Below are 8,619 nucleotides of genomic sequence, written 5' to 3'. Positions count from 1 at the left end.
CATAGCATGCCACCAAGAGTAGATAAACAAGATTGTGCAACTCGCGAATGGGTAGGCCCACGGCGGAATTTTTGTTCACGTAATCTTTTCGACGACGCACGCGCTGCGAGTCGTTTCGGAAAGTTTTCTCTCGTGCTCTTGGCTGGCTTTACACTACAAGGTCGGTGCACTAGCACGTGTACTCACACTGCTCTGCGGCAAAATGTGTGTTCTTCTGAAAAAAGGTGACGTCAACAAAAAATTCCGCCGTGGGCGGGGGTATCTGCAGATTATGCAGGAGAGATCCGGAGTTGCACACTCTTGTTTATCTACTCTTGATGCCACCTTGCCCTGAAGAGGAGCCGGCTGGGCTGGAATCGAGCATGAACTGTTTTACGTTTTACCTTCCATGATAGCAAGAGTACATAACCATTATGTACTCTTGATGATAGGTATTTTGTGACTGACTCATTCTGCACTTGCTTTGGATAGCGAAATGAAACTGCTGATGCTACACGGATGATGTTTTCAAGTTGTGAGCCTTTCTACATGTAGTTCTGTAAGTACAGTAGTTCTTTTGGTTTTGATTTCTCGCGTTTGTTAGTTTCAGAAACTTACCAGTCATACTACATGTGTGTAGAGTTTTTTTCTCTGTAGTCCTTATTAGGTATTACCCCCCCCCCCCCCCCCCTCTATTCCATTGCGCTTCTCTCTCCTTTCTTCCTTCCTGCCTTTTTTTCTTTCTTTCTTTCTTCCTTGCTTCCTTCCTGCCTTTCTTTCTTTCTGTCTCTTCTATTCATGTAGAGTGGATGTGCGTGTGAGTGAGTGTCTCGTAGAAAGAATTTACTTGAACCCCCAATCTACCACGTGCTTTGCAATGTTGTTATCTCTATTCGGGATGCTGGACATCATACATATCAATTTTGTGCTTTCTTTCGTCAATATACATGTACTTGCATTGTGTGTGCGTGACCTGATCAGTGGAAAATAAGCCGCGCTGTTGCGTCGGTCTGCATGTACATGTACATCTGTACTACAGCTTCCATGCAGACCTAGTAGTACGTGCTGCCTTGCCAGACGTGACACAGAGCTTCATGTGACCAGCGCCACTCTTTGCCATCCTGTAACACAAGAGAGTGGAGTCTGTAACGGTATCGACATGGGGTTTCACCAATTGCTGGATGTGAGTCTGGCAGTAGAGGGTGTTTGTTGTTGTTGTTGTTGTTGTTGTTGTTGTTGTTGTTGTTGTTGTTGTTGTTTGTTTGAATTCTTTATTCTCACGATGGCACCATCGCCAATAAGAGATAAATTTATGAGAAGGTGAGATTGTGGGTTATGCAGTTGGAAAGTGATTTACATCACTTTGAATTTTACAAGTATGGGAGAGGGTGAGCGCTGCAGGAGCAGATTGAGTTAATCAGCAGTGAGCAGATTTCTTGTTTGAAAGCAGGTCGGGAGGAGACGTCACGAATGCTAGCAGGGAGGGCATTGTAGTATTCTAGGGACTTGTACAGTGGGGAGTCTTTACAGCGATCGGTTCTGGAGGGTGGGAGGTGCCAAGTGCGTGCGTGTCGAAGGCTGTACTGGGCCGTAACTTGAGCGGGGGTGTTGAGCATGCGTATGTGTTGTGGGGCATATTGGTATTTTATGGAGTGGGCAAGAAGGGTGAGCTTCACTTTGCGGCGAGAGAACATTGTCGCCCGGGGGGTTGATGTTGTTGTTGTTGTAGTGTTGTTGTTGTTTCAAATCTTTATTCTCACGATAGTTGTTGTTGTTGTTTTTGAATTTTGAATTCTTTATTCTCACGATGGCACCATCGCCAAAAAGAGATGGTGTTGTTGTTGTTGTTGTTGTTGTTGTTGTTGTTGTTGTTGTTGTTGTTGTTGTTGTTGTTGTTGTTGTTGTTGTTGTTGTTGCTATGGTCCCATAAAGACATAGACCAGTTTAGGAGTTGTTTCTCACAGATTACACTTCCTTTCAAGAGATCGTGAATACGATGAAAGAAGGAGAAACCTGAATGAGGATGAAAAGAAAAGAGGAGAGACAAGGGACTAGTATAGTATGGGGCTTGCTGGTAGCCTATGCTGAAGAGCCAGGACTAGCAATGCCGAACTATGGCCTCGGCGTTAGCGCTAGCTAGCCCACTGTCACGGAAGGAGAAAAGAGATGAATCATGCGGCAAGTACAATGTAGTACATGTAAATGTAGAATGGGAAAAGAAGAATGGACAGGACGGGGTGATCTAAATCTAGATTGTACTCTTGGCGTACACTGCGTATGTGAATCCGTGGTCCAACAATTTTTCCCGCAGATCTATCTGTAACCTATTCAGTTACCTTCGGTGACTTCTTTCACTTGTGATCTTTTTTCTCCTCCCCTCCCCATTACTATTATTATTATTATTATTATTATTATTAAATTTGTCATGTCGCTTGCATGTATAAAAGAAGGCGCCATCGCCTGTTTGTGTTGCGACTTTAAATAAAATTCAACAACAACAACAATTACGGAGGATTAGCAAGACGAAATTCGCGTTCGCCGAGTGTTCGTGAACATTTTCGGTTCGCGAACCTTCGCATTTTTCGTTCGGAAAAGTAGTCGAAACACGAATCGCGGATTCGTGTCAGGACAGTCATAAATTTACTACTCTGTTCTGTCTGTACACAATGACTATTATGTACGACATATCAACGTCATGCATGTGTGAATTCTGTTGGCTAATCCTTCTCATAACGCGAATTCCGTCACTGAGTTCGACTTTCCTTGGAGTGCGGACACGAACGCGAATTTCGTCTTGCTAATCCTCCGTAATATCAGCTGGTTTTGCCTCTGCTGTGTGCCTGATGGGGTTCTGGAGCATAAGCAGCAGATAATTCTTGCTTCGGGAGCTACATTTTAGCACACGAAGAGACAAAGCCAATTGCATGTGAACCTGATGAGGCTTTTCGTACCATTACTTCTCAAGTCATCTGGTGATAATGTGATGAAGCACAACGATGTTAATAATTTGTACAGCGCATTGTGGCGGTGAAATGATGATGAAACGTGCAAAAGTATTAGTTGGATGATGGTGCAGATTGTGCCAAAGATCACAATAACCATAGCAGGGAGGTAGGAAATCAAAATAGCACTAGCTGCCTCACAAACGTCTGTCTACATACTGACACAGCTCAGGTTCTCTTTACACAGCGGGGGTGGGGGATCAAGCCATGCCCAATACACACAGACTAAGTATGTGCAAATGCAATGGGAAGCCATTTATTTGGCCATCATTGCTGGCCTATCTCGCAGCGCATGGGCAGTACAGACCAGGGAGTTGCAAAACACCATACTGCCATTACTGGTCCATAGTCCATACTGCTCTGATACCATGGATACTGTGTGAGTGAAACCTGTCTAACTCAAACCCGGAGTCAAGGGGGCTTACATAAGTTACAACCATGACAACGGTCTGTACTGTAGTCTCATTTGACAGGAAACAGCACCCCTTGCCGCCTTGCCCTTGCCTTGGTCCTACTTCATGTAGTTGGTCGACTTGTATACTGTAGTTGTCTACTGGGACAGGTGGTCGTCTTATCAGAGTGGTCGCCCTGGCAGGTTATACTGTATTACGACTCTAAACGGTCCAAACTCGCACAGACTCAGTGCGCATAGCTAGTGTGGATCGCTTGGGCTTTGCGCTTCGTGAGACAAACAGCGGTTTCTGGGATGTTGCAGTCTGGTTTTTGCCATCCAGCCACAGCCGCCGTCTCCCAAGAAGGAACGCATCTGTAGTGGAAGGCGGTCACGTTGCACTACAGCACTCAACAACTAACTACTTACTTGACTATCGTAACGCTCGCAAACCCATTTGATTGCAATCATCGCCGTGTTTCGTGTATGGTGACCACGAAGTGTTGCTGACAGCAAGTGACGTTCAAGTAGAATGCCATGCCCTCTGCGTCGATTCCACTTGCCCTAGTGTGGTCTCTCGCCTTTGGCTTGCCCGAATGCCTTGCACCGCGTTGGTCGCGCTGAGCCCCACTGGCTCAACCCGGTCTCCGTGTAGAAAATAGAAAAAGCCTGGATGTCTTCATGGCGCGTTGATCATGTAACTTTGTTATGCTTTTCCGCAAGCTAAAGTCCAAAGTCGATATCCATGATATCGCCACCATCCGTCCCTCAGCACCTTCACTAGCTTCAGGAGGGTAACACGGAAAAGTTGTCCAGTGCCGTGGGTGAATGAAGTGTGAACACGGCGCGTAGATATTTATCCCGGACTTGATCGTGCAGACAACGACGCGGCCAGGCCAGGGCATGGCCACTGGCACTGATCAGTGCTACAGGCCCGGAGATTCTAACAAGGCGCGCTTGACCTCGGATTTGAGCGGACTTGATGGGAAATATAATTGACTTTTCCGAGCTTCCACCACGGTCCTGCTCGTGCTCACACTTCTCACTTTCACAGCTACATGTAGTATAGCTACAGCTGTAAGCCTGTATACAGTAACTGTTACTGATCTACCCCGATTTGTTTACCGCGCGCTGGTCCTGTGTGAAATGGACATAGCAAGCTATCGGCATCGCAGACACTAGTAGTATCTGGACTCTGGTGGTGGTGCAAGTCTTAGTGGAGAGCGCAGTCAGTTGTTACTTTTATCAGCTACGTGCATGCAATGATAATACTAGAACTGAGTGCACCAACTGCATTTCTGTATTTCTGGCGAAAGAGGAAACTCAGCGGCAACTGCTGTCAAGTGTCAGTGCTGGCACTGACTATCTTTGGTCCCTTCCAATATTTATTCCAAAGCGTTCTCCTGTCGGTACGTGTACTTCTAACGAGTGACTTGCACCGAAGTCTGATAGTAATAGATGGCTTTCGCAAGATAAGCTCAGGACCTGCACAGACAGCTGAGCTGGTAATAGTTATGGCGAGCAGGAGACAGTCTGTTGTTAGTACTGGCGGCTTTGCTAGAGATAGTGAATCCCGCCGGAGCTTCAGACGTATCCGCTTTCGTCTGCCCGGTCGCCCCGAGCCAGAGGCCCGCCGCAGTGTGCCCGTGGCTGTGGGTGATACTGAAGAAGAGGGTTTGGCCGGTGCTCAGCCTGCACAGGTAGTTGGCAGTAGTGCCAGCATTGGCAGTCCGCAACGGCTGCTGAGGTACGACTCCAGCCCCACACGACGGCGATGTAGGAGGGACAGCGCTGCGCTGTCCGTTGACGAAGGCGCTCCACAGCGCGGTGGTGCGCTCGCCGTTGATGAAGGTGCTACACAGCGCGGTGGTGCGCTCTCCATTCACGAAGGCGCACCACAGTCGGGTGGTGATTCTGGGGAACTTCAGCGACTTGTCGAGGAGTTCCCAGTTGAACCACAGCGACTATTGCAGCGGCCGGACCAGCAGGGCAATGCGCAGCTTCAAGATAACCAGTCAGAACGAGCACCGGAAACCGATCCTGACGAGCCATCCGCCGTTCCTGCCTTCTGTGGTGAAGATAGTATGTCAAATCTTCTAAGCGAGTCACCAGAGCCGGTAGCCGAGATTCCAGCCATAGCTGAAGAAGAAGAAGAAGAAGAAGAAGAAGACGACGCGCAGGGCTATGTTGTAGGTGTACAAAGAACGAGCAAGTCAGGTGAGGCATTATCAGTGCCCATTGTCGAGCGATTGTTTACCAAGCGGTTCCTGTATAACTCAATGACCAGCCGGCTGGCAAGAGAGCCGGAAGCTTATGACGAACCTGGCAGTACTCAGAACTTACAGAAGTGTGTACCGAGCGGGATGTCCTATTACGAACGTCTCCTCAAGATCTATGGGCGGACTCCAGCGGCTGACCACACGTTGATCGATAGAACGGACCACAACCGCATCAGCTATCCACTGTTCCCCAAATTGGATCCGAGCATACAAACTGCTGGCGACGACAGTGGGAGCGATGACAGGCCATTTCATGCTAATCCGTGGCCGCTGTCGGCTGCAGCACGATTCCGCCTTTGTGGCGAGGAGTGGAGCAGAGTCCACGGCAGTTACCCAATCAACGAGACTGACAGTGAATGTTTGCATGCATTTGCATGCTCCTTACCGCCATTTGTCAAAGCAGAAATCTTTGGCAAGGACTGCTGTTCCTTTCCTCCACCAGTGATTCCACTTCGGCCAGGCGCGCAGACCACTAGGGTAGCCCGCATCCCTCGGTGCTCAACGTACGAAGTTACTGAAGCAACTCAACCCGTTCATTTTCCGCAACGATATCCTGCGCCAGAGCTACTCAGAGCACATCCGGGCTGGACCGCATTCACCTCCAACAGCGTCGAGGCTGTTAAAGAGTACATTACAGAACAGCAGAAGGCCATCGATGACCTGCTGGAGGAGGTGCAGTTTCAATCAACACGCCTTGCACTGCTCACACGGGTACGCGAGTGGGAGAAGTGCAACGGCTACAGCCTGCAGACATTGCCACCGAACGGAGCGGATGGCGAATTTGCCTGTTCCCTGCCTGAGGCATTGAGGAAGCTGTACCTTCATCCCATTGCCAGTCAGGCTTTCTCACAGCTTCCGGAGCTTTGCCTGGCCTCTGAAGTTGCACTGTTGCACAACAACGATGGTTCAAGTTCAATACAATATCTGCTTGAAGAAGTTCTCAGCAAGCACGATAGTGGACCCGATCCTATTGCATCTGCTAGTACTGATGAAAGTATTGCACGAGTTGCTGCCTGGCTGGAAGTGTCACTAGACGGCCATAGTGTTGCGAAGTGTTCTGATTCGGGTGAAAACATCTCGAACACTGGGAAGTCATCAGGTGAACTTGGGTTGCATGCCGCAGAGGGTGCATTGCCAGCTGCATCCTCCAGAACAGCTGCGAGCCGGTTGGCTGCGTCTAGTTCGCGCGGAGCTACTTCACTACATGAAGTGGATGCTCTACCAGATTTTGATACTGTTATCCCACCAGATAAAGTTTCTGATATTTCAGTGGATGATGTACCAGACATTGATGTTCCAGCGGAAGACAGTGTGCCCGATAATCCTGATATTCCATTCCATCAAGACATAGGACAATTGCTTGCGTTATCAGCACAACAAGTACCACCGCACGCCCTTCCACGGCCACCACCTCCTTTGCCTTCTTCTCCAAAAGCCATGAAGACCAGGACGGCACAAGTAGTAAACGATTTGACGCCGTACTACTCTGGTCCGTTGACACTAAGTCTAGACGAACAAAGCCGCAAGGGCGAGGACCACCTGGAGTTACCAGATGCAGCTGCATCGGCTGCTGAGGACCCGGCATCTATCAAGGCACCACGTTTACTGGATCAGCTGTTTGAGATTGAGGATCAACCATTAGCCAGTCGATGTGATAGTAAGCCGGATGACCGTCGCATGTTGTTAGCTTTGGAGGAGAAAGACGAGGACTACTCGGGTCCGTTGACACTAAGTCTAGACAAACAAAGCCGCAAGGGCAAGGATCACCAGGAGTTACCAGATGCAGCTGCAGCTGCATTGGCTGCTGAGGACCCGGCGTCTATAAAGCCAGCACATTCATCGGATCAGCTGTTTGAGATTGAGGATCAACCATTAGCCAGTCGATGTGACAGTGAGCCGGATGTCCGTCACATGATGTTAGCTTTGGAGAAAGAGGAGGAGGACAAGGACTTTCCTCAGCCGCACAACATTCCTGTTACACCTACAGACAAGGGCGGAAGAGAATCGGTGACATCCCAGCACAGTGAGGACGCCGACTTCCCTCAGCCGGATAACGTTCCTGTTCAAGTGACGCCTACAGTCGCAGGCGCAAGAGGGTCGGTGACATCCCAGCACAGTGCACAGTCCGCAAGTGGCTTCAGTCTTCACCAGCGTACCCATGCGCGTTCATCATCACGCTCACGCTCTATCCGCAGGACTCAGGTCAGCATTGGACTGCTGAGCCTGAGTCAGGAAAGCGTCCAGCATGCCAATCCGACGAAGGCATCCTCTCAAACCCAATGACAATCCGCTCCACCTGCTGGCAAGCTGCGGCAACTGCAGAACGTACACCAGCAACATCCAGCCATTGCTACTGCATACCAGGCCAGTGGTAAGCTTGTGACAATGTGCAAATCCAACTCTCTTCTTATCGGTGCTTGCTTACTAGCAGCTTCAATGGTGCTGTATGTTGCGTTTGCCAGAGGTGGACCCTGAGTGATATGCTTGTTGTCAAGCATACGAATCTGGCACACTATGTCTGGATTTACAAGTTGACTCTGATGAGCACGGAGCGTCCTTGAACTTGAATCAGTCAGCATCATCACCATGTCGTAGTGAGTTGGACTTAACATCATGCATGCCCGGTCACGTGACTGTGTTAGTACGCAAGTGGCCAAGGTTTTCATGACCAGTTTTGTTGCAGTCCTGCACCGCTTGCGGCTTCCTCTTGGCTTAAAGCCTGGACCACATGAATACATCGGATTTGACTGAGCTGTCCCTCTGCTCTGGGACATAACCGTGACAACTGGTATGCTCCGAAGGAATACCTGTTGGAAGCACTAGGCTCTCTCTGCCTCTCGTATACTAGGCCGTTCTGGCATTGAATCACCTGTTGTGCAAAGAAGCATGTGTCATACTGGAAATCATCCTCTCACCAGATGTTTCATACAGGTGTAGTTCGGACAATCATATCCACGCAAACGAGTTG

This window comes from Sycon ciliatum, chromosome 4 (assembly GCF_964019385.1).
Source record: "Sycon ciliatum chromosome 4, ocSycCili1.1, whole genome shotgun sequence".
Lineage (NCBI taxonomy): Eukaryota > Metazoa > Porifera > Calcarea > Leucosolenida > Sycettidae > Sycon > Sycon ciliatum.
Note: the sequence above shows the minus strand (reverse complement) of the source record.